Source organism: Equus asinus, chromosome 6 (assembly GCF_041296235.1).
Source record: "Equus asinus isolate D_3611 breed Donkey chromosome 6, EquAss-T2T_v2, whole genome shotgun sequence".
NCBI lineage: Eukaryota > Metazoa > Chordata > Mammalia > Perissodactyla > Equidae > Equus > Equus asinus.
In genome coordinates, this window is record NC_091795.1 from 86,621,382 (window position 1) to 86,647,955 (window position 26,574).

The 26,574-nt window shown below is 48.9% G+C and overlaps 1 pseudogene; it reads left to right on the plus strand.

The window, feature by feature from the left end:
• The first annotated feature begins 1,104 nt into the window (after positions 1–1,104).
• Positions 1,105–26,574, plus strand: part of LOC106835638 (ubiquitin-conjugating enzyme E2 variant 2-like) — a 155,031-nt pseudogene continuing 129,561 nt past the window's right edge.

Here is a 26,574-nt window from a genome sequence, read left to right on the forward strand (position 1 = left end):
ATCTTCCTTTGCAAACACGTCCCAAATATGTGTCTCCACCCTGACCTTTTTCCTGACTTCCAGACTAAACTTCAGACATGTACAAAACCAGACTGTTCATTCTTCTCATCCAAAGTCAGTCCCTTACACCTGTTTTACTACTTCAGAGATACTGGAGGCCCAGCCTCAGCTCCCTACTGCAGCTACCTTCCCAAAGACTGGGAGGGGCCTCCTTGGTTTTACCCTCTCTGCTCACTGCTGTGCTCTTGCTGCTCCTGATGACTGGAGTTCGAAGTCCCCAGCTCTGCTGAAGTTGACCCCAATGAATGGGGTGCCAGATCTCCAGGGTGAAGAGATGTACCCTTGGAGCCCCAATGTCTTGGTCTCCCACCCCATCGTGTCATCTCTTTCTTTAGTGTGGAAGTCCCCCGTGTCTGCATATCTGGCCCCAATCTAAGACCTTTATTTCAGTCCCATATTCTGCATGCACTGGGAGTCTGAACCGGAGGGAGATTCTGGGGAGGCCCTTTTCTTTCTCAGCCCCTCTCATTTTTGCAGCCATTTCTGAGCAGCGATTCTGATCTGGGCCTCTGACTCCCTGAGCTCCTCCGTGAAGCTCCACGTCCTTCGTTGACTCAAAGCAGAGCACTAAACTGTCTCCGTAAGTGCATAGTTGTCACGGTCCTTATGATGGTGACTTTTGACCCCTATCATTTTGTAATAAGGAGAACTGTGGTCCAGAGAGAACCAGCGACTTTGCCATCATCCCTGTGACTCATCTGAGCATCTTTGGCCAGTAGTACTGAGAGTAGTTTCAGGGCTCTGATTTGCCCATGGCACTGAAGATGTATGAAAGAAGAAGAGAAAGCAAAGGGTTCTGAGAGATGGCAGTGAGCTTGGCGCCTGCAGACAGTGTGGCCACTTGTCACTGCTGGTTTAGGTCTGCCACCACCGGGCCTCGCCAAGCAAAAATCTTGGATGGCAAGAAATAGAGCCATTTGGCTCTAACAGGCCGAGCCCAAGGAAAGGGTGAGGCCTGGGAGGAAGAGTGGATCCAAAGAGCTCTTGGCATGTCTGGGGCTCAGTAATGTGCTCTCTCCCTCTTCGCAAAGGCCTGATTCAGCTATGCCTGAGCAGCTGGGGAGCATTGCCTCAGATGCCTCCTGCAGCCCCGATGCCCTGGCAGTCCCGGTGTCGGCCTGCCTGCTGTCTGACTGGCTGTGCGGAGCCTGGCCAGATGGCCGTTGGGCTCTGGCTGTGTGGGAGGTGAGAACTCCACGTCCCAGGCCTGGCTTGTCCCTGCCTTGTGGGCGCCAGCTTTTGATTGGGAGATCCCAGGAGCTTGGATCTGTAATCTGACGTTTCTGGGCCTGGGTTGAAGAAGAGGAGAGGCCCTCTGATTATTGGTGAGTTTTGTAACTCAGTTCTTCATGGTTGTCAGCCCTCCTGCCAGCGGGCCAGGGGCAGGGGTGAGGCCAAATGGCTTCCGAGGGGGACCAAAGAGAGCAGCCTGTTGTGCCGTGTGGTGGCTGTGTCTGGGGTCTGCTAGCTGAGTGGCGGGCACCAAAGGCAGGTGGAAGGCTCTAGGGAGCAGAAGGCTTGTCTGACTTGAATCTGCAGGGCGAGAACCTGGGGCCCTAAGTGAGGCGCCTGTATTCAGCTTCACTCATGGGGGCATCCTGCCTCTCTGGCCTTAGTGGGGACTTGTTCCCTCTAGTTGGAACAGTTTGTTCCTCTCCAGCTTCCTCTCCACTGACATCCCCCTTGCTCATTCTGTCCCAGTCCTGGCAGCCCCTGCTGCTCCTCACAGGTGCCATGCCTGTTCTGCCTCAGGGCCTTTGCTCTAGCTCTTCCCTTTGCCTGGAACACTGTTCCCACTTTGTCCACATGGCTAACTCCTCACTTTTTTCAAGTGTTTGCTCAAACCTTACCTTTTCAATGAGCCGTGCCCTTGCCAGCCTGTTTAACTGCAGCCTGCCCTCCACGGCATATGTGACTTCTCACCCTGCCCTTCTTTGTCTTTTTCCCATGGCGCTTACTACCTTATAACATTCTACAGAAGTTATACTGCATATTTATTAGGCTATTTTTAAAAGATCTTTCTCACTCTGCTAGAATGTCAGCTCCCCATGGACAAGGATCTTTGTTCTATTCACTACTAGAAGAGTGTTGGGTACATAGCAGATGCTCAAAAAATAAGTGAATCTGTCAAAAGAGGCTTGGGACGGCACCTGACCCCACCTCCCAGGGGTGTTGCAGAGTGCCCTGGGTGCTGTCTGGACACAGGCTCTCCAGTATGTGAGGATCCGCTCTTTTTCAATTTCACTTTCAAAGGCTGAAGACCTATCACCAGGGGAATGATGTTCAAGAGGCTCTGAAGGCTGCACCAGAGGGACCCTCACTGGAATAAACATGTGGCATAGGCCTGGACTATCAGCTGCTCGAGTCAGTTGCTCAAATGGTGATACCTGCTGTATTTGGCATCTGGATCTGCTGTGAGCTGAGCCACCGGCAGCTTGTTAACAGTGACAGTGAAGTGAGGCATACAATAGCCTCCTGGGGTAGACGGGAAAGGATGCAGGTACAGCTACCTGCCAGGAGGTAGTCTGGCCGTGCTGAATCCCAGCTGTGCTGCAGCCTGTAGCCCACTGGAGTGTCCATGCAAATGAATGACATGTGTTCAGGGACTGAAAGAGGGTTGAAAAATATCATGTCCTTCCCCTGGGTCATGCCTCATAGGTAGGTTTCTCTGGGTTCAAAGTGCAGAATGGAAGCACCATGGAGCTTGGTGGGTGCTGGACGGTATGTCCCCAAATTGCTTGCTTGTAGATGGTGGCCATTTATGAGTCAGCTTTTTCTGCTACATTCTGCTCCTTTGATCTTCCTTCTTCCCCCTGCCCTGCCCTGCCTAAAGTCTTCCCTTCTCAACTCTGTTATCTGAAGCCCTGGGTTCCTCACGGGCCTAGAATGTGTGTAATCTGACCAAGCTAAGAGTGTGGGCTGGTGCTCGGCATTGCTAATCGTTCTCAAATGCAATCCAAGCTATCTTGGAGGAGGAGGCCCTACAGCTGGAGGTTGATCTAATCTTACAATCAGGAAGGACTTTGCAGTGATTAACGAGCCATTTCCTGTTGACATGTTGATACCAGCAGCTTCCACATCATATAAGAGAGGACCTGACAGCCTGGGCCCTGGGAGAGTGGCCGGTGCTGGCCAGGGCAGTGTCCAGGATGGTTTGCACCAAGTGCATCCTGGCACTTCCCTCTGCAGTGTGAGCACACTTGGGGGATGGTTCACTGTCATGGTGAGTGTTGGCAGGGGCAGGCTTGAGTCTGGGTAGAGACAGCTGCCATGTGTGAGTTGTGGTTACTTTCCAATTGTTTCCAGAGCTTGGAAAGACTGGAGGACTTGAAGAAGAGAGCAGACTTCTCTCTCCCATGGGCATGCTCCCAAGAGGATGGACTTATGTACTTCCTGCTTACAGAAGGCTGGAGAGGGTCCACGGAGGCCAGACCTTAGTTGAAAGCAAAGAGCTTAGGGAGAAAAATGGGAACATATTAGGATACTTTCAGATGCAAGTGACAAATAATCCACCCAAAATATCTTAAGTGAAGTTGGGGATTTATTATTGGCTTAAGGTCCTGGGGTAGAGGTCTGGCTCAAATGGTATCATCAGGGCTCTGTTCACTCAAGTCTTTGGCTTTGCTCCCCACTGCTGCTTTCTTAGTTCTACAGACAGCTCTTTCCTAGGGCTGGAGAAGATGGCTACTGACAACCTTATACTCACGTGCTCCCCGCTTGGCACTAACACTTGATCAAAAGAGACCTCTATGTCTTAGCTTATATACAGAAGACATAAGACTGGCGCTGTGTCGTCATTTGCCATCATGAGGCCAACACCAGATGCCCATGGGCTGAGCCAGGAGGACATGGTAGTGAGGACACCCCAACAGAAAGAGCTCCATGACCATATAGGGCAGAGTGTCCACATGGGAGCCACAACAGTACTCAATTTCCTCCCCAACTCCTCCAGCGGCTCATCTTTACTTCCATTTACCATTCCCCATGGCCAAGGCTTATTTGCTTTGGGATAGAAGGGGAGGGAGAAAATTTATAAGAATAAGTGCAAATTTTTTTCATTTCAGATCAGTTGCACAAGTAGCTGAGAAATTGCTCTTATCTAGTTACCGCTGGGTGCCTCCTGTTTCCCCGCTTTTTGAACAGGGGTGTATATATCAGCTATCTTGTGTCCCAACACTGTATGTTGGGTGAGGAGTGGGGGGCAGATAACATGTCACTGTAGTTCACAGGTCTTTAGATTGAGGCTCCGTGGAAGAGGAACCACACCTATGGGGTCTCATCGGCATCTGGACCTGATTTAGATGAAAAGATCTTGGATGTCAAAGCTGATGCTGTAATGGAGTGAGACCTGGGGATGCTGGGGGAGAGCATCAGAGCATTTTGTATGTTGGAGGGATGTGAATTGTTGTGGCAGTATTGTGGCAGAACAGTTACAGCTGTGGCAGAGTGTATTTTCAACAGATGCCCATGATGATACCACCCATTCCATTTGTTCTTTTGTCAAGGTGACCTGACAGCCCACCATTAAGAGGTAGAATCTTTGCCCCCACTTCTTGAACCTGGATAGGCCTTTGCAACTGCTTCACCCAGTAGAGTGCGGGAAAGCAATGCCATGAACTTCCCAGGCTAGGTCATAAAGGCTCTTCCTCCTTTAGGACACTTGCTGTGGGGAAGGAAGTCAGGCCACGTGGAGAGGCCACCTGTAGGTGTTTTGGCCAGTAGCCCAGCATCGGTCACTAGACATGTGAGTGAGGAAACCTTTGATCTCCAGCTCAGGCCCCATCTGACCACATCTGCATGTGAAATCCTCAAAGAGAACCGCCTAGCTGAGCCTGCCAACCACCAGCGCTGTAAGAGATGATGATGATAATAAAATAAAAATAATGATTGTTGTTTCAAGTCATAAAGTTTGGAACTTTTTTTTTTTTTGAGGAAGATTAGCCCAATCCTCCTCTTTTTGCTGAGGAAGACCAGCCCTGAGCTAACATCCATGCCCATCTTCCTCTACTTTATATGTGGGACACCTGGCACAGCACGGCTTGACAGTATGGCTAAGCGGTGGGTAGGTCTGCACCCGGGACCTGAACTGGCGAACTCCAGGCTGCTGAAGCAGAACATGTGAACTTAACCACTGTGCCACTGGCCTGGCCCCAGTTTGGACCTTTTTTATGTAAGAATAAATAATGAGAATGGTTTATACAAAGATCCCAGGGGAATCTTGACTGTCCACAACCTTGAGATGAGCTCAGGTCATGGCTGCTTAAACCCTACAATGCATTTTAAGAACAATGGTTTGGGTTGGAAGGAGGCTGCTCTGCGTGTGGGGTTAACTAGGGGAGTCAAAGGAGGCATTAAACAGGTGGTTGAATCTTTGAAGAGGAAGAACAGAGGTAGTGGGACATTTTGGCTAACTATTATTAACAACATTGACAGAAAGATGCAATATTCCTCAGAAACTTCCCTTCGGAGGGTGGAGGTGTCGGAATAGAATAGCCGGTTCTCAGTTTCCCACATCTCTTGATTAAGTCCAGGGCTAGCTCTGGATGCATGTAGCTGTGTGAACCTTAACGAGGACTCCATCAGTCCCCCTGGCCGGAGTCATTATTGCTGATAATCTGTCAAGTCCCCCAACTCCTCAAGGTCTTCCCTAAGTGCCCTGTCCTCACTGGTCTCTCACTGCAGTTGGTGTCTATCCTGTATGACCCAGCCATTCAACGCAGCATTTCCCTCTGCCGTCCTCCAGACCCATCCTTAGTGGGCAGACCAGCACTATCAGGCCTCACTTGTCCTGGCTGCCTTCCTCACCCTCCGCCTTCCAGAAGAACTGGTGGCTAATGAATACACTGCACCTTCTCTTGTTTCCTTTCCAATGTTATTCCTTCCATCGGAAATGCTGCTTTTTCCTTCTCTCTTTCCTCTCCTTCCCTCCCCACCCGCCACCGGAAGCACACACGTGCTCCCCTCACACATTTGCCCATCTTCTGTAGACAATGCCTAGTCACATCCCAGGTCTCCATTAAGAAGCTCCTTCCTCCAGGATGCCTTCCATTGTGGGCTCTCCCTTCCTTGTGCCTGCCCTTATCACACACTATTTCACCCTTATAATTGTCTGGTTGCTGGTTCCATCTAGAAGGAGTCCTCTCTGAGAGCAGTGACTGTGTTTGGCTCATCTCAGCACCTGTTTTTGTCAGTCTTGTATCTCTCACCAGCCTGGACCTCCTTTTGCAGGGGTCAGGCTTCATACCCCTCGGGGATGAGCACACTTTAGGGCTCCATAAAACTTGTTGACTGCCTGCCAAGTTTTGCAGAGAGCATTCAGAGACCTAATCCTCTGTGAGTTTGTCACTCTAGCATAATGGACAAGAGTGTGAGTTCTGGAGTCAGCAAAAGACCTCGTTTGAGCCATGGCTCCTCAGCGTGGCAGCCATGGGGGTGGGCTGCTTGGACCTCCTACCAAGAAAGACCTTGTCAGAGCGCTGCAAGGAGGGCAGTTAGATGGCAGCCTCCAGCTGTGGTGCCTTTGAGATCCTTCACAGTGTTTGAGCAAAGGCTGCCCGCAGCTTGAGCTTCTCCCAGCCAGAGGCTGAGTGCAGCAGGGGTACTGGGTCCCGGACATTTCCACTCAGTGTGGGACCTTCCACGGGCAATCTTTGCATTGGAGCTACTGTTGGGCTGCTGAAATTTCCTCAGATGTGCACTGTGATCTGAGGCTCTTCTACCCAACCTGCCTTCCTCACTCCTCTCCTTTCACAGGTGTCAGACCTGCACTGCAGTCTGAGGGTGCCAGCTGCTCTTGCCCCCTTGCCTCTTTATCTTTCACAGGTGTCATTCCAAGAACTCTTTCACATCTGCCTTGTCTTGGCATCTACTTCCCAGAGCACCAACTGGCACACTCTGTAACCTTAGACAAGCTTCGTAACCAGTCTCTGTCTAGTTTCCTTATCTGTAAAATGGGCATAGTAACAGTAAGGACTGCACAGTTTAGTAGAGAGGATTAATTGCATGTTAATTATGTGTTAAGTGCTTAGTGTGGTTTCTGGCATATATTAAGTACTCAAAAAATGTCAGCTACAGCTGCTAATATCCTTAACCCACTAGAGTCGCTTCCCTAAGAACCCAGAACCCAGCAGCAGCACCCAGCTCAAGATCTGGCGCATAGTAGCTATTCAGTAAAAGCTTGGTGGGTGAGTGGAGGTCAGCGAGGCTACGTGAGGTTTCCCAGCTGGAGCAGCAAGTGCCGTCCCTGAACCAGTCTCTGTGAGTGGACCTGCTTCTGGGGCAGAACTCACCTGAGTGAAGACTCCCACCAGCTGGGCTAGGATGAGGAGACCCCCAGGAACCCACCAGCAGGGTTCCTTTGTCCTCATCGGTCCTGCCAAGCAGGTGGGTTTCCAGACCCCAGAGCTACCCCAGCACACAGCAGGGAGAAGGGGCAAGTGTGGGAAATCCTTGTCCCTCTCTGTAGAATGATATCCCTCATGTCTCTTCTGGAAAAGGCCAGGCTCTAGGTGCCCCTTCTGGTATGCTGGGCTGAGCCCTGTCTCAGAAGGTGTGGGCAGGAGCATGTGCCTGAGGATGACACCTGACCTTGACTCAGAGTCCTTCCACGGCTAGGAAGTAACTCTTCTCAGGGCTTGGCTTTCCAGGGAACTAAAAGGAAGTGGTGGAGGGAGGTGGAGGCCAAGAAACACCCTTTGGTTTGCAAGGTCACAGGTAGTGTGCTGTGCGGCCAGTTTCATGGTCCAGGGTCGCCAAGCCTGGACATCTGGCTGGTGGAGGTCTGTGCACCGCTGGAGGTCAGCATGCATTTACCCATCCAGGGCTGCTGGCAGGAAAAGCTGCAGACCTAAGTGGCTTCAATTAGCTGTCCTTTGGACAGTTCATTTATGAGGTGACTAATTGGAAATAACCTTTCCTTAGTATAGATGTTGCAAAGGCAATTTTCACCTGGGAATCTTTTCTGGCATAAGGGACCCAGAGCTTGCCCCAGATGACCTCTAAGGCTTAGAGCAAGAGCGTTTTCCTCTCTGGAACTCAGGGCTGGGTCTCAGAGAGTCAAGCACATAGTGACAATGCAGTTTCCATTTACTGAAAACTTCCTATGAGCAGGCGCTGTGCTAAGCACTTCAGAGATGTCGTTTCCAGTGAGCCCTCACAGCAGTTCTATGGGGCGAGCATGAGGATATCCATTTTACAGATGAGGAACTGAGTCTCACACATGAAACGACTTGTGGAAGCCACACAGCTAGGGGGGCCAGGGTTTCAAACCCTGTGGCTCTGGTGTCAATGTCCAGCGTCCTATCTCTGCCTGTCAATATACTCAGAGGGAAAGAGAGGCAAGGGGCAGGAGAGCATCTTTTACTATATCGAAGGAACACAGGAGTTAACTGAAAGCTCTCCCAATGGCCAGAGCTGGAACAATTTGAACAAGAAAATAAAGCAGTATTGGGTTATAACTCAAAGTATAAAATAAATATCCATGAGTTCATACTGATATAAATCACTGACTGAATACAAACATTAATGAGGAAGTACAGACAAACCTCTTGTGCAGAAGAATTCTAAATAATTTATGTGGATACCCCCTCAGGGAAGTGGAACACAGCTCTACACCCCTTAAGTGTGGGCTGTGCATAGTGACTTCCTGCCAAAGAGGAAGGTATGGAAGGTGTGGAAGATAGAGTAACTTTACAGTGAGGAAACCTGGCGGGCAGAGTCTCAGGCAGGTGGTCAAGGTCAACACCAACAGTGATAAGTCATGCTCATGACATGGACCTTTCAAAGGGGTGATGAAAATGACGCTTCACCTCTTTGGTCTCCTTTCAATAACCCATAACCTTAGTCTAATTATGAGAAAAACATGAAAGAAATCTCATTAAAGGGCATTTTACCAAATACCTAACTAGTACTCCTCAAAACTGTCAAGGTCCTGCAAAACAAGGCAAGTCTGAGAAACTATCACAGCAAGAGCTGCCTAAGGACATGATGACTAAATGTCATATGCTGTCCTGGATGGCATCCTGGTACAGAGAAAGTCATTAGGTAAAAATTGAGGAAATCTGAGCCAAGTGTGGACTTTAGTTAATAGTAATATATCAATACTGGTTCATTACTTGTAACAAATGTATCTTACTAATGTCAGATGTTAATAATATGGGAAATTGGGTGTGGAGTAGATGGAACTCTGCACTGTCTTCACCATTTTTTCTGCAAGTCAAAGATTTCTAAAAAATAACTATTTTTTTCCTGAGGAAGATTGACCCTGAGCTAACATCTGTGCCAGTCTTCCTTCACTTTATATGTGGGTTGCCACAACAGCATGGCTGACAAGTGGTGTAGGTCCGCACCCAGGATGCAAACCCGCGAACCCGGGCCACTAAAGTGGAGCACGCCAAACTGAGCCCATACAACAGGGCCAGCCGCACCCCCCCAGATAGATTTGATTAAAAAAATTCACCATTACAGGTCAAGAAAGACTACAGAAGAAAGTAAAAAACTTTATGTCTTAGTGCTTTCAACAACACATTTTTCCTGCTTTTTAAACAGGGGCCTGTGTTTTCATTTTGCACTGGGCCCTGCAAATTATGTAGCCAGTCTTGGTGCCACGCATTCAAGACTGTCACTGGTTCTGGAGACACAGTGAGGTTTTCTGTGGCGGTAATATTCTCTCCAGGGCCTTCCTCAGCCAAGACCACCATGGCATGGCAGGATTGTTCTGGTGGAGGAGGAGTTTGCTCCAAGAGGGTATGACCTGAGGCCCTCGCTCACTTGTTAAGAACATCCTGGGGCCTCTGATAGTCCTGGCACCAAAGGCCAACCCCAGTGCACCTGCTGAGGGCAGGGCCTGACGCTGGGCACCAGGGAGGGAGTGTCCAGCAGCACAGGAGCTAGGTATGGCTCTCTAGTTACAGAAGGCCCCAATGGAAAGGTGAGAAGATGTCTTCATAGGCAAAGATGACCAATGACTGATTGTGTGGGCAAGGAGAAGCGGCAGAGATCAGCAGCTGTCAAAAGGAATCACATACTTCTGGGGGTGGGGTGGGGGCGTCATGATTAGGAAAGCTTCCAGGAGCAAGTGGAGGAGGAGAGGCTGCCACTGAGGCTTGACGAATAGGCAGGACTCAGCATTTGAGACCGGGCCCAGGCAATGGTTCATTCAAGAGTATGGGAGTTTGAGCAAGAGAGGAGTAGAGAAAAGTCTGGAGAAATAGATTTGGGAGAGACGAAGAAGAGTCTTGAAATTCCAGCTACAGAGTTGGACTGGAAGCTCCCATGGCTTTTGAGCAGGGCTGTGATGTGGTCATATTTGAGGTATGGAGAACCTCCAGCTGCAGCATGGAGGATTTCGTCGGAGGAAGGTGCAGTGAGAGTATTGGAATTCTCCAGGCCTGCTGGGAGAGAGGGTCTGAATCAGGGTCATTTTACCCCTGCACTGTAACGTGTGTAGACACCTGGTGGCATACCATGGCTGGGGGTGGTGATGGGAGCAGTCCATCCTGGTAGGGAGGAGTATTTGTCAATGGCATTGTTGAGAGCAAGGTGATATGAATAAAAAGACAGTCTGACGCTGTTCTTAAATTGTCCGCTGACAATTCATCTCCTAGAGAAGCTGCTTGGTAAAGGAAGTTACTGATCAGGTTGAACTGCGCTGATCCAGCCTACAGTGCTTTCTAGGGCCTTCTCTCCCCAAAACTAGTCCTGGGAGAGTTGTGTTGGACTTGCCTTCAGCCAGGCCAGGTCAACCTAATTTAGACTCCGCCACGGCGCCATTAGCGGTTGGGTTAGGAAATGGGACTAATGACACCACGCTGTGAAGAAGGGAGTACAGCAAGTCACAGGATGTTCTCAGAGGAGCGTTGGTGGGCATAGGGCCCAGCATTTGATGGGCTTCTGGTATTTAGAGCAGTTCCAGAGCCCGGTCATTCCACATCGGCTGCCTTCTCAGCCACCACAGTCCTTCTAGGCATTTCAGAGCCTCTCAGCTTCCTCCCTCTCAATATCTTCATGCCTCTCCACACTCCTGGTGCTCACCCAACTCCCCGAGCACACCACATCTGCCTGGTGTTCCTTTCCACAAGTTCTGCCCATCCATCAAGGCCAGACCCAGGCCCTTCTTTGAGGAAACCTCACTTGGCCCGCAGACCACAGGGCTATCTGTGTGCTGTCTATCTGTATCTGACAGTTACCCCATGTAGTCTAGGCTCTTGTAGAGTTTAGATTGGGAACTCTCTGAGGGGAGAGAGGGAAGGACAAAGTCATCCCATGTCCCAATTTCCTCCCTCCCGGGGCTGTGTGTCCTGGCTGGGGGGACAGCAGCAGCTTACAAACATTCTTAACCAGGACTCATTCATGCTCTTGGGAATGTCATGTGGTTAGAGGTTGGGGTCAGGGTGCTAAGATGCCTGACTGCTGGAATTTGGCTTCAGAGGTGCTTCTCTCTCTCCCAGGGCTTACTTGGACTCCCCTCCCTCCCTCCCTGTCATGTTGACCTGTCCCCCCCCGCCCTGCCCCCATCAGGTGCCTGCTGGCTGCTAGCTTATCCCTGCCAGGTAGGGAACCTCAAAGCTGCTCAGTTCTCCCTCCTCCCTCTGTGCCAGGGCTTCATTTGGATCCATGGATGAATTCCTTCCTCTTTCTCTCATGCATCTGGATCTTGCTGAGCTTTCCCGGAGGCCTTCTGGAGTGAGAGCCCCAAGGTGGGAGTTAATGAGGGTAGCATTTTGCCTTGGGTGGAGATGTCTTCAGTGTCCCTTGAAATTTTCTTCTCTGTCTTCTTCTATTTATTCAACTAATACTATTAGAGTTTCTGTCTCATGCCGGGCATTAAGAAGACAGGGGTAAAAAGGACAGTTCCTACTCTCGAGGTGCTTATATACCAGTAGGGCAGAAGGGCAAGTAAACAGACGATTTTAAGACAATGCCACAAACATTGTTTTGGAGCTTTAGGGACACGGAGGACTAGCCTCTAACCAGCCTTGGCAGGTCAGGACCTGCTTCCCTGCAGAAGTTACAGCTGAGACCTGTAGGGAAGTCCTCTGCCTGGGGGCACCAGCACAGACCCAGTCTCTGTCCCCTGGAACAAACACTAGAGAGGCCAGGAGAGGACAAAGTGCCCCAGGCTTGGAGGAAATGGGAGACAGGGAAGGAGGAAACGGGAAAGGGAGGTGGATGGAGGGCTAAGTGCAGTCAGCAGCCCTAGGGCCCAGGTCAGAAGGGGACGGGAGGCCCAGCTGACTGGGCACGGAGCCTGTGTGCTGCTGGCCAGCTTCCCGCCCTTCCTTCCTTTGCCTCAGGACGAGGCTGGGCTTAGAGGGGGTCTGAGTGGCCCCAGCTGGGATGGGAGGGCTGCAGGGCCTGGAGCCATCAGCCTGGCCTTTGTCATCAGCTCGTTGGCAGGGTCGTGATGGCAGAACTGCTTGTCCCGCCTCAGCCGGGACAGAATGGTGGGTGATGCTGACCTGCCAGCCCAGCCTCTCTCCACTTTCCTCCTGGATCTGAGCGAGTGAGAATAAACACAGCAAACTTTTAGTCCAGCCCCGAGGGGCCTTGGTCTTGACCTGCCAAGGCCATTCCTGGGCACTCTCTGCTGCTGTCTTTAGCCAGACTGCTGTGTTTGTGCAAAAGAAGTTGAGCTCATTGAGGATCTGGTGTGGATACCCTGAGCTCGGCTCTGGGGAATGTTCTAGAGGTGCCGTGCCAGAGCGTTGTATGTACTGTCGAGGCCTCATAGATTCTCAAGAGCTATAGACCTTCATGGCTAGAAGGGTTTTTGGGAACATCCCAACACAACTCCCTTCCCTGAGGATTCCTAGCAGGGACACCTCGTGGAATCATGAACTAGAATGACTTGGGGGCGCAGTTTCAAATTATACCCTCCGGCGATTCAGATCTTCTCCCCAGGTGTGTGTACCCATTAGGGGTGGGCGGGTGGGAGAGTAGAGTCTAACCTAACCATGCTATGTTGGAGCGGCAGGACTGGAAACCACGGCCCAGTGCATCCGCCATCTTCCAGCCTCTGCCTGGATGCTTCTAGTTATGAGACCTCTTGCCACGCATGGCATCCGTTCTCATTTTCAGACAGCTTGATCTTGGAGGGGACACCTGCCTCCCTGAACTTACACATTGGTTCTGGTTGGAGGGAGAACCATAAGTTTTGGAGTCAGACAAACCAGGATTTTTATCTCCCTTCCACCGTTTAGTGCATATATGTCCTTGTCGAGATACTTACCACCTCGAAGACCCATCTTCCCCATCTGTGAAAAGGGGATAATTATGCCTTCTTCTCAGAATTGTTGAAGGGATTTCAATGAGTGTAAATAAGGAGGGTAAAGAGCTTAGCCTATTGCCTGGCTTGTCACTCAGTATCGGCTCGGCTCCTCTCCTCAGTCCTCTTGAGCCCCAGAGAACCTGTTGGCTTCCTCATCTATGAGGATGTGCTTCAGATAAGTGAGGGTGGCTCTCACATCCCCTCTGTTTCCTTAGCACAAATGGAAGCACCAGTTCATTTTTATTAAACCCACAGGACAAGCAGACCAGGTGTATTCGTCTGCTCAGGCTGTCGTAACAAAGTACCACAGACTGAGGGGCTGAGACAGCAGAAGCTTGTTTTATCACAATTCCAAAGCCTGCAAGCTCAAGATGAAGGCGTCGGCAGGGTTGATTTCTTCTGAGACCTCCCTCCTTGGCTTATAGATGGCTGCCTTCTCCTTGTGTCTTCACATGGTCTTCCCTCTGTAGGGAAATGTCCTAATCTCCTTTTCTTGTAAGGACACCAGTATACTGGACTAGGGCCCACCCTAGAGACCGACCTCATTGTAACTTAATCACCTCTTTAAAGACCCTGTCTCCACATATAGTCACATTCTAAGGTACTAGTGATTAGGACTTCAACATATCAATTTGGAGGTGACACAATTCAACGCATAACAAGATGTCACAGGAAAACCCAGATGTTTAAGGTAATTGATTTGAAGCAACAAGCTGAACACGATCCATTTTTGCTTGTTCTTTGTTGAGTTGCCTGTGGCCCTGTTCCAAAGGCCCAGCTGGGTGGAAGCTGCCCACCCTGGGCTGGGGCCACTGGTGGAGCTCAGTCCTGTGCGGGCAGCTCTGCCCTCTTGACCGAGCAGCCGTGGAGTGCATTTCCATCGCTGACACCTTGAAATGTTTTATAGGGCTAATTCTTGCTTGTCAGCAGCTGCATTTCTTAATCAGCTGCTCATTCATGTCTCTAAAGGCTCTGACACTCCAGAGCGTTTGGTGTGGCATAGACATCCGTGTGCTCTCAAATCCAAATGCATTCACACCCTGGGACGAGGCCAGAATTCCCGACTTCTTTCATTATTCTTAGCCTTGAAATGGTGGGAGCAGGCATTTCAAAACCAGACTTGGGTTTTTGCAAACATATTTTGGCCTTCCTGCCTACCTATTTTTATTTCCTTCATATTTGGAAAGAGAAAATTCCCAGACATGGGCCTGGGAATCAGGCTGTTCTCAGGTCAGCCGGTTCCAGTTTCCCACTTCTTGCCCCTGCCTTTGTAGGGGAAGAGATGCTTCGGCTATGTGTACTGCGGTTTCCCCACCTGTGAATTGGATGGTCGCCTCCATGTTGGGAAGGCCCTGGTGGTGGCAGTTCTGGCTCCAGTAGCTACTCCTGTGATCTTGCAATTGTGTCCGCCTTTCAGATGAGTGGAGGCTCAGGGCTGTTGAGCATCTGCCCAGCTGGAAGGAATGTCTAGACTTGGGTCACGTCCCATTATTTGAACTGGAATTATGCTCCCCACGGACCTGTCTATCCTACCAGGCCCTGCAGACCAGCAGGCTGGTAGCTGCCAACTTCATCCAGACTCTGCCTCAGGAAAATGAACAATGTTCAGCCCCGTCAGAGCCTCTGCCTTACTTTTCCACCTCAATGAGTATGCATGGGCCTAGGTCACCGGAACACAGACATGGCTCTTTCCCTCTTAGCCACCTACCACAGGGACACGAACCTAGAACGACATTCCCTGCCCTGCTGTGTTTCTTTCTGGATGCGAAGTCTGTGCCCCCTGCCCTCCTTCAGTAGTGCCTAGGTGATGTCATCTGTGGGTAGGGGCAGAGAGTCGTTTATCTTTTTCACTGTAAGAAGACAGCTTTGGTGGCAGTGGCTGTTTGAAGGAAGACTGACCCCCAGCTGGGGGAGTTCCTGGAACCCCCATCCATCAGCAAGAGTGCTTGGGTGTGAAACAGCCCAAAAACGTTGGTGTGGCTTTTACACACATTTGTTTGAGTATTTTTTTTCCTCTCCCGCTGTGCCTTTTCTAGGCACAGGCAACGATGCTAACTTGTTTCATCTCCTCTAGCCCTTTGCAGTGGTGGTATGTTTGCAGTAAGTGTGCATTTACTTAATGAATCATGAGTCTTAATTTTCTTTTCAGGAAAAAAAATCACTAAAATGTCCACCTACCCCTACCCCAACCAAATTCAGTAGAATGAACACTTTGTCTGTCTTGGAGGGAGGAGTAGTGGCCAGTAGCAAGCCTTGTACCTGGGAGAGGATGCGGGTTGGCAGAAGGGACTGAGCCCATCCAGAACTCTCTCAGATACGGCCAGCAGGATGGTCAGCTCCCCTGAAACCACAACAGGCCAGGGCCAGGAGAGGGATCCCGGGGTGTCGAGGGGCAGCCTGGAGAATCCTGGGGTGGTGGAAAAATTATCTTCAGTATCCCAGGGGTCATCCTGTGAGCGCTTCTGTGCCGCTCTAGTGGGTAGAACTAGGGTCAGTGGGTGGACATTATGGTGTGGTCAGTTTCAGCTCACTGTAAGGACCAACTTCCTCTCGCAGAGCTGTTCAGCATGCATGAGGAGCTAGGCAGTCAGAGGCTGGCGGACCACTCAGCTGGGATGTGTGCAGTTGACCCAGCTGAGAGCTGGTCACATCTTCTTGCCTCTGAGCTCCCTCCCAAGATTTTATGTTTAGCCTGGAGCACAGCAATTGCCGATCTTTCTTCTCTCCCACTCTCCCTCCTTTTTCCTTCCTTCTTTCCTTCCCTCCCTCTCTGGGGTCTCCCTTTCCCTTGTGTTATCCCCGTTGGGGCCAGGCCTCTCTGAGACAGCTACAGAAAGGCACAATTGTGAGGTAGAACTGATTCGTGTTCAGTGTCCCAGCTGCTCTCCCACCAGCAGCCTGCGGATCTGCTCTCATCTCCCTGGCCTGCAGCCTTCTCCTTGGGCTCTCACCATGGCAGTGCAGCTAACGCAACAAACCCATTTGCCTTGCCTCCCAGGGTGGCTTTCTGAGATGGAGTTTCAGTGCAGAGAGGGGCAGGCTGGGGGTGGGGTGGGCACTTTGGGCAGACGTCACCCACTTGCTTGATAGGTTGGTCCAGTTCCCTCCAGGAAGCAGGTTGTCCCCTCAGCTGAAAGAGTCCAGGTCAGGATTCTCTGTCCCCTCAAACAGCACCTCCGAAAACTGAGGCCAGAGGAAGTATCTGCAACTTTCTACCCACATGCAAATTCCATTCATCTCCATATTTCAGGTAGTTTCCTATAAGTGAGTAATTACCTGGGGAGCCAAATATTCCTTTTCAGCCACTTTTCCCTTTTTGATCTCACCTCACCCATTTCTCCTCCATCCCACATGTCCCTCACTCCTCCCCCTTGCTGCCCCTCTAGGACAGAGTGGGGTCGGCCAGCCAGGGGCTCAGGGACTTTGGGCTCTGGCAGGGCCGTGCCACGCCCAGTGAGGATCTTCCCCGCAGTTTGGGTGTCCTAGCCTCTACAGAGCATGCAGCGCAGCCAGGAGAAGTGTGGCCTAAGGAAGAGATCAGTGTTCAGGGCCATGGCACAGCAGAGGGAAATCCAGGACTCTCTGTGATGGGAAATGAGTTAATAGGATCTGCCCTTTCCCCTCAAGTTCTCCCCCGAGGCTGCAGCGTCCACACCCTGCTGGACAGAAGAACGGAGTGGGCCTTTTGGAAAGCCAGCAGGGCTGGCTCCAGGCAGAATCAGATCAACTGCACGTGGTGTGTAACTGAGAAGACTCAGGGAGAAGGGAGGAGCCCAAGCCGCGAATGACTGTGAGGCCTCATTTCCCTGAGAGGTACAGTCTTGTCAGCTGCTGTACTGGGAAGAGCTGGCTTAGAAGGTTCTGAAAGAACTTAGGTAACCTGGAGTAGATTGGGGTGGCAGAGGAGCCAGCGTTGGCCCAGGGACAGCAGGATCCAAGTTTACTGGGTAACTTCACACCTCGTGGAGCTTTCTCCTTAAAAAACAAGACTGTCACAGCCAGTGAGGGCCAGGGCCTGTGGGGTGATGGATGTGGTTGGGAGAGCAGTAGAAGCAGAGAAGGATTAAAGTGTTCGTGTGGTCCTGGTTATTGTTTGGTCCCCTGCCCTTCACCATTAGGCGGCCTGAATGAATTGCTTAACATTTCTCTTTTGTATTTTGAGGAAAATATGATTGCATGATTTGTATGATTTTTATACTGTCACAGATGAAAATGAAGCCTCGGGCCATATTTCACAATTTATGTAGTTGACTCCATGTGCACGTGATACTTCTTTTCCTAACATTCATGTATATTTTAGGGGGCAGTCTGGGGAGTATTCTATGTTCTGATGCAGTGTTGATGGACATAAAGGAATGCACTGAGGTGGTGTTTAGCTGTTGGGGTGAAGGGTGACTTTCTCTCATGGGCTTAGGGTTGGCCTGGAGTGTGGACCTCGACCCTGGCACCCCTAGGTCTGGAGAACCTGTGAAATAGAAGATACAGCACGAGAAGAGAGCAGGTCATGGAGTGGGGAAGGAGAGGAGGCTGAGTTGCAGGCAACTAAGGCCTGAAGACCAGGAGCGCATGCTTCTGAGACGGGAGAGCCCTCAGTCATGGAAACTGGGAATGTCGCTGATGGGTACTTGTGAGGAATGCCAACCAGGGAAAAAAGAGACTCTTTAGGGTAAGGCTAGAGTGATATCGAGGAGAGGAATGCTGGGCAGTGGTCAAAGGTGCACAGACATGGACGTGGAGAGGCCGAGTGGGGCCTGATGGAAATAGCTATCTTTTGGGGAAATCCTCTCCTCTTCCAGGAAATTTGCGTGAATGACTCTAGTCCTCATCACTGCCCTGTGGGGGATGCATCATAATTCCCAATTTCTGGTTGAGGAAACTGACAATGTTACTCACTGGTAAGAGACAGCTGGGATTGGAGTCTGGTTTATTTGATTTTGAAGTTCTCAACCATTTCAGGCAGCCTCTTGTGGACTGAGAATGCATGATTTCTGTGGAGGGCTTCTCAGATGCAAACGAACCCAAGTCTCTCATTTTAGCGATAAGGAATCTGAGGCCCAGGAAAGAAAGGAGGGGAATGTCCTAAAGCCATCATGCCAGAGAGTAAAAGAGAAGAAATAAGAACCTAGTTCTCTAGACATGTGGTCTAGTGGAATGTCAGGATCCCAGCCTTAAAACAGAATGTTCCAGATCGTGACACCTGTTGTGTACTATTTTTGATGGTTATTATCTTTGGCAGCTCTACATTGACATGAGTGAATTCTCCATGAATTTTTAAGTTATTTTAGAATATATTTATACATTATTCATAACATATTTATGTAGCCATGTGAAAGCTAGAGCAATAGCTTCTGCTTTTTTGGCCATGACGCTACATTTTACATTGTGTCTCATTATACACATATGTATGTATATATATACATTGTATATACAACTGAAACATATGTTTTCTGAAACAACACTTATCTTTACTATGTGTGATACTCTTTGATATTTTCTATTCTCAACTACTCTATTCCATGCTGTTAAAAATATGCTGGTTGTGAACCATCTAAACTGCTTTCACAACACATTAATGGTTCATGAACTGCAGTTTGAAACACCATGACCTAAACAGTGTCTTAATCACACATAGTTTAAGAAAAATATCATTGCAGAGGTGAGGTAAAGTTGCCAATTTTCTTTGGTCATCAATGTTAAAATAGTAAGCTTTGAGTTTCATAGTATCAAAAAAGGAATTGGGTACATGTAAAAAAATCAAATGGCCCAGGCATGGATTCTCTCCAGACCACAGCTGATCTGTGATGTTCCTGGTAATGTATGATGCTGAGTTTTACTCTCTGCCTGGATTTCTGAACTAACTGGGTACAACTAAAGGTGTGAATGAGAGTGGTTGCTATGACCACAGGACAGCAGACCAAGAGCTGGCCTCTCCCTGACCCAGGCATACTGCCTCTAAAATAAGGCTCTAGGACTTTCCCAAAGTGTGTACATTGGACACATTCCATATGCTGGTGTGTAAGTAAGTTCTGATGTTTTATACATTCTTAGGGGCTTGATTGTAGGCCTCTGACCCTCCAATACTCCTCCAAAATCTTTTGTGAATTCACTTGATATTGCCCACTCCCTTAGGTTTGCTCTCTTCTGTTCTGCACTCCCTCTTCTGTTTTAGTTCTTTTTGTCTGACAGGGGCATGGAATGGCTGCTCCCACTGACTCTTCAAAGAGCTCCCTCCATTGGTACATTGGCCTTCTAGCAACCAAGCTTTCTTTCATTACTTTTAGGATCTACATTCTATCCATCCATCCACCCACCCACCCACCCACCCATCCATCTTTCTATCCATCCATCCATCCATCCATACATTCATCCAGAAGTGTCTGGAGGTAGGGAAGCCCTGTCTTAGAGGTTAGTATTTAAGCCAAGGCCTGATTGATGAGAAGGAGGCAGTCATGTGCAGATCTGGAAGAACAACATCTCAAGAAAAAGGAATGGAAAGTGCAGAGCCCTAAGACAGAAACAAGTCCAGACTGTTTGAAGAATTAAAGAGGGCCAAATTGGCTGGAGCAAGGTGGCCATGAGGAGAATCGTACATGATGAAGTTGGAGAAGTGGGTGGTAATCAAAATATTAAACAACTAGCATGGCATAGATGTTGACCAGTCAGAACAGACACAGCTGGGTAGAGGCCAAATTATGCAGGGCCTTGCAGGTCATAGAAAGGAATTTGGAATTTACTGTGTTGTAGTGGGAAATTACTGGACAGCTTTACAGAAGGGAGCAACAGAATCAGATTTAAGATTTAAAAATACCACTCCATAAAACAACAATGAAATAGCATTACACACCTATTAGACCGACCAAAATCTAAAACACTGACACTGCTAAATGCTAGTGAGGATATACAGCAATAGGAACTCTCACTCATTGCTAGTGAGAATGCAAAATGGTGTGAAGACAGTTTGGCAGTCTCTTCCAAAATGAAACATACTATTATCATATGATCCAGCAATCATACTCTTTGGTATTTACCCAAATGAGCTGAAAACTTATGTCCATACAAAAACCTGCACACGAATGTTTATGGCAGCTTTATTTGTAATTGCCAAAACTTGGAAGCAACCAAGATAGCCTTCAGTAGGGAACGGATAACTAAACTATGGTACGTCTAGACAGTGGAATATTATCCAGTGCTAAAAAGAAATGAGCTATCAAGCCATGACAAGACATGGAGGAAACTTAAATGCATATTGCTAAATGAAGAAGCCAATCTGAAAAGGCTACGTACTGTAGGATTCCAACTCTATGACGTTCTGGAAAAGGCAAAACCATAGAGACAGTAAAAAGATCAGTTGTTGCCGTGGGATTGGGGGAGAGAGGGATGAACAGGCAGAGCACAGAGGATTTTTAGGGCAGTGAAACTATTCTGTGTGATGCTATAATGGTGGATACATATCATTATACATTTGCCAAAACCAAGAGTGAACCCTAATGTAAACTATACTACTACAACAAGAGTAAACACTAAGGTAAGCTATGGACTTTTGGTGATAATGACGTGTCAATGTTGGTTTATTAATTGTAACAAATGTACCTCTCTATAGCAGAGGAGCCTGCATGCGTCTGTTGGGGGCAGGGTGGGCAGAATGTATATGAGAAGTCTGTACTTTCTGCTCAATTTTCTGTGAACCTAAAAGGGCTCTAAAACACAGTCTATTTAAAAAACAAAAAGACCACTCTAGCTGCTGTGTGAAGAGTATATTGGGTGGAGTCAGGAGAGGAGGCAAGGAAGCCGGTTAGAAGGACCTTATAGTAGACTAGGTAAGACAAGTCAGTGGCTTAGACTAAGATTTTGGTGATAAGTAGAGTATGAAGTAGTCAAGTTTGGGATATATTTGGAGGTAATGTTGATAGAACTAGCTGATAAATTAAATGTGAAGTATGAGGGAAAGAGAGTAATCAAGGGTAACTTTAATATCACTGGTTTCAATAATTGCATGACTGATTCTGTCATTGACTAAGATGAGGAGTAGGGGAAAAGGAGATTTGATGAAAGTGTGTGTGTGTGTGAGAGAGAGAGAGAGGAGAGATCAGTAGATCTTTTGAGGCCATGTTAGATTTGAAATGAATATAACCGCGTGGAGGTTTGGGATCATCAAAACAATGATGATGTTTAGAATCATGAGAGTGTTTGAGTCACCCAGAGAGAGAAAGTGGTTGGGGTGAGATGAAGGCTGCACTCAGAGCTCTAGGTTGCACACAGCAGGAGGTTGTAGAAAGGGAGATGAAGCAGTCAGTGAGGTGGATGGAAGAACAGACAAGACTAATATCACAAGAATCCAGCAAAGAATGCATTTCAAATTCCTGCTACTGAGAGGTTGAATATGATGGGAACAGAAAACTTATCAGTGGCCCTGGCAAAACACAAGTCATTGGTAACCTTGGTTAGAGCCATTTTTGGTGAGTGGTAGTGATGTAAGCCCAGCTGGGGTGAGTTAAGGAGACAGCGGGAGATAAGAGGATAATTGCAGGAGTGAGGTCCTGAGAAGCTGAGAGGAGACGGTTTCAGAGCAAAGAGAGTGGTTTGCTTTGCTTGGAGAAGAAAAAACATACTTTCTCCATATCCCTATGGCAAGAGAGTGAATGGGGCTTTAGAGGTTTGAGGGGAGTAGAGAAGATATGAAATAGTTGTCTTGGAGACTTGGAAAGTGAACTGACTAGGCAGGAAAGTAGGATTATTGGCAGTGTGGAGATTTGTGCTTACAGATTTAAAGCAAATCCAATCAGCATGATTATGATGTGATTTTCCCAGCAGCGTTGGGTGGTCGGGTAAGCAGATAGCTGGGTTTATGGAAGTTCAGGACTTTCCAGGCTAGTGTAATATATAGAGAAAAAGGGGCAGAGGAGATAAACATGTGCAAGAGAGTGGATACAGTGTTGGTCAAAGAACCTGAGCTGGAGAAGGAGGAGGGTGGGTATGTGTGTGTGTTTGAGGGAGACAGGGTGATGGTGGTGAGAAAGGGTAAGGGACAATGGATTGAGCATCTCACTGAGGTCAGAGTTGCTCTAGATTAAGTGAAGAGGTGGCCAAAGTGTGGAGCTCCTTGACATTTCAGAAGTGATACAGCTATTTGTTGAAATAACTGGTTGAAAGATGTAAAGTACAACTGTGGGGTTGGTGGCTGAGGTGGGATGGAGGAAAAGATCATTGAATCTATTGGGACCAAGAAATGAAGAGACCAGAGTGTCAGGGATGGATCATCTATGTGGATGTTAAAGTTGCCAAGAATGACAGGAGTGGTGGTGGAGAGGAGGACAGTGAGCCAAGTGCTAAAGTCATCAGCGAATGAGGGGGGATTGACTGGCAGGTCTGTGAGTGACAACAACAAGGCAGAGTGGTAGGTGGTGAAATCTGATGACTTGCACTTCAAAGAAGTAAGGGCTTTGAAGGAGGAAGAAGAAACGACCTGGAAGAAGCAATGAGGGACAAAGAGGACACCTACCTCTTTTCCAGATCGTTCAGGCCTGGAAGAGAAAAAACAGCCTCTAGTCAAGAGGATTCCAGTGGAAGTGATGTTTTTGGGCACAGTAAGGACAAGATGGGGGAGAGAATGTCCCCAAAGGAGGTGATAGTTGAGCAGACTCTGGAAGGAGGGGATGTGGTAGTTAACTAGGCAGACAAGACAGGGAGGGGCTTTCTATACAGAAGGAACCCCATGTGCAAATTGTTCAGAAATAAGAAAAAGCATGACATAATTGAGAAAGCACTATAGGACGTGGACTTCAGGTGGATATGGAGAGTGGGAGTGGCAGGGCTAAGACATAGAGACCTCAGGGTGCCATGTTAAAGAGCTGGGACTTGAGGAGCCATTTTAAAGGGTGGGTTTTAGGCAGGGGAACAACACTGTGTTTCAGAAAGATCGCTTGGACTTTAGTGTGGAGGATGAAGGGGTTGGGGACCACACTAGAGGCATGAAGCGTGGTGAGGAGGCTGTTGCAATAGTCTCTAAAGACAACCAGGAGGGCTCATATCTCCAGATGGGAATATTTTGACTCTCTGCACCCATCCCAGCTGATTTTTTGGTAAATTCCAAGGCTGAGTATTCCCACTTGTATTTAAAGGAGAGATTAACTCTAATTGCCTGCTAAGAAGTGGACTAACTCTTTGCATGCAGGAAAAGGGATGGGTGTCCACTTTCAGAGAAAGAAATAAGAGAAGAGAAGAGAAAGGGTGTATAATAGTGGGTTTTCCTTCTCATTCTGTCTCCTGGATGGGACTTGGGGCCACCAGAAGACAGTCACAAAAGAAGGATGGATTTGAGGTGGAGGATAGAAGAAGAGAAAGTTGTAGAGGGGTGGCAACTCTCTGGGCACAAATGTGAACATGACTCAGTTGTGTCATTATGAGCTTTGTCCCTCTATTTCAATGTTGCTCCATGCAGAACTGTGGCCTGCAGTTTGCCCCTCACTAGGCTGACACCTCTCCTCTGGCCCCCAAAGTCCCTTGCCAGTGGTAAGTTCCTTGGGTTATTTGCGCCTGGCAGTAATTTTTCAGAAGTTTTTTCTTCCACATGGCTCCATATCTGGAGCCATCTTGGTTAGTAAGCTGTTTGAGGCAGTCTGTTGTGTCTGAGTTTTAAATGGCAAAAGGAAGGCACTGGGGTCCCTCCTTCCTCAAAAGCCAATCATAAACAACTTTCCTGAACATTTGAAAATAGTGGATCAGGAGTTCAAAGTGTGCGTGTCACGTCAGAAGTACACTTTGACCCTCTGCGTCCTGCCCATCATCCTGTGGGCTTAATTTCCAGACACGCCTCCCAGACAAGGACTCTCTGAACGACGTATCGAGGCCTGAACGTTGAGGGTTGCTCCCTTGCCTTGGCTTGGCTGGAGTAGGGGAAACACAGAGAGGGCACTGGTGAGCTAGGAGAGTGGGACAAGATACTCAAGGGCCTCGGAGGCTGGGCCATGGGGTTTGAATCTTAAAGATGATAGGAGTGAAAAAATATATGAGAGGGAAGTGACATGATTGGAGCCTGGCACCTCCTCTGGGACTGCCCCTAGGGCAGAAGCACTGACCTCTGCGTGGGATCCTGGGCAGCCTGCCACGGCGCCTTCTTCTCTGGGCCTTGGGGAAGGGATGTCTGTTGGTTGAGAAACGAGACTATGTCTCCCTTGGGCTGAGGTCATTATAAGTGATAATGTGGCCCCAGGGACTAAACTTACACATGATCCAGCCACAAACTTCACTCGGGCCAAGGGCTCCAGCATCCTCCTCAGGCCTTTGATCCAGAATAGGAGCTGCTTACAAGCCGCGAAACGATTTTGGCTCATTTGCTTTGCTTCAGTCTCCTTGGGCACAGGCATCAGGTGACAGCCACTGAGCTTCCCAAACCATGGGGTCTAGGTCTGTAGAGTCAAGGCTGGACCCAAGCCTTGGCAATGAGGCCACTCTGCCCATGGCCTTCCCTGGCACGAGTAGCTCTCCTATTCCTGGAGATGGTCTCAAAGCCAAGACCTGGCCAACCCCAGAGCTGCTTTCTGGTGGCCAAGATATCATTGTGATACACGCCTTCTCTGCACCCTTCTTATCCTCCCCATACCCACACCACACCAAGCCACATGTCACTCACCACACCACACCACACTAATAGATCCCACCTAATACATACCCCATGGTCACAGAAATACCACATCACACGCACCACATTCACATACACACACCTTGCACAATCTTTCATATCTCACAGAGCTCACAAAACACACACAGGTGCCCCCACATCACGCATAACCCATGTCCTTTCACATACACTCCACACCACACATGGACTCCCGCCTACCCATGATGTCTCATGCCACACGGTTTCTCCAATTCCACCCGACATGTACCTCTCCCATAGGTCCCCATATGACCACACACACTGCTCCCTCAGGGCACCATATTGCGAGGTACCATGTCATCAAGCTGCTGACAGGTGGTCTCCACCCCCCACCAGCAGCCAGGCATGGCCAGCCTTCTGCCAGAGCTGGGCAGCTCAGGCTGCCTGCTGGCAGGCCTGGACAAAATTGTCAGGAGGTTGATGATGTGTCTGGAAAAAAAAAAAAAAGACATGATTTGGAAAATATTTCCAGGATTTGAGAACAAACGTATGATATTTGATCTGTTCGTGATCCATTTGTAGCACTCATGTTGCTAAATTCTGCTTGATGGAGAAAACACTTGGCAGGAATTGCAAGTTTTATTTAGAGGTTTTGGAAAAAAAAAAAAAAAGCTACTCAGTAACGAGTGAGTTGGTGTGGCCAGGAGAGATAAAAGGGGATGTGCACCGAAGACTTTAGTAGGAATCGGAAACCAGGGCTCCAAGCAGATCCATCAGCGAGCAGTATTTCACTTCAAGGAAGGACTACACTTTTTTCAAGCTGGCCTGGCAGACCCGCTCTGTCCTGGTGCTTTCTCCACACTCACCTGCAGGTGGAGTCTTCCTGCTGACTGCTCCACAGGCAAGGCAGCCATCACTGGCATCTTGAGAGAGGCATTGGGGACAGGACCCATGGGTACCGAGGCCCTCCCCTGCTTCTCTAAACGCTGCCGGTTTTTAAAGTCCAACTCCAGGCCACCTGCCAGGATGCCTTCCTTGACTTCTCTGTTCTCACTGCAGCTTCTCAGAGCTTCTTTAGCACCAACAGCCTGGATCCTGGAACTTGGCAATTAGTCCAACACTGTTCTTTAAGAACCATTATGTGTCTGGAACTGAGTGAGGGCTAGAAGAGAGAGCATTGCCCAGGACAGATATGCTTCTTGGGGCTGTAGGGGACAGAGATATTCAACAATAATAATAAAATGCGCAGTTGTGAAATGCCACAGAGGACAGCGAAGGGTATTTATGTAGTGTGTGTGTAGTAACTGTCAGCGAACAGGAACTGTTATATGAGAGTCAAGCGTTACTCTTTATAACAAAGGAAAAAGGGGAGGAGTAGAAAAAACTGAATTGTATATCCGCGAAAACTGAATTGTACATTTTTCCTGAGTTGGTTCAGCATTTTCAAATTCGCAGATGTCAGCTCCTAGAGGGAGTGAAGTTCCTTCTCTGATCCTGTGGCAGTTTCTGCAGTAGGTGCCAAGGGTTTCCCAAGGGCAAATGCACATGCGGAGTGGTGCTAAAGAAACACAGGCCAGCTGGTTCCAGGATGCCAGGGTGCTGGCCCAACACTGTGCTAACTGGAAGCAAAGGAGTGAGACATCTTCCTGAC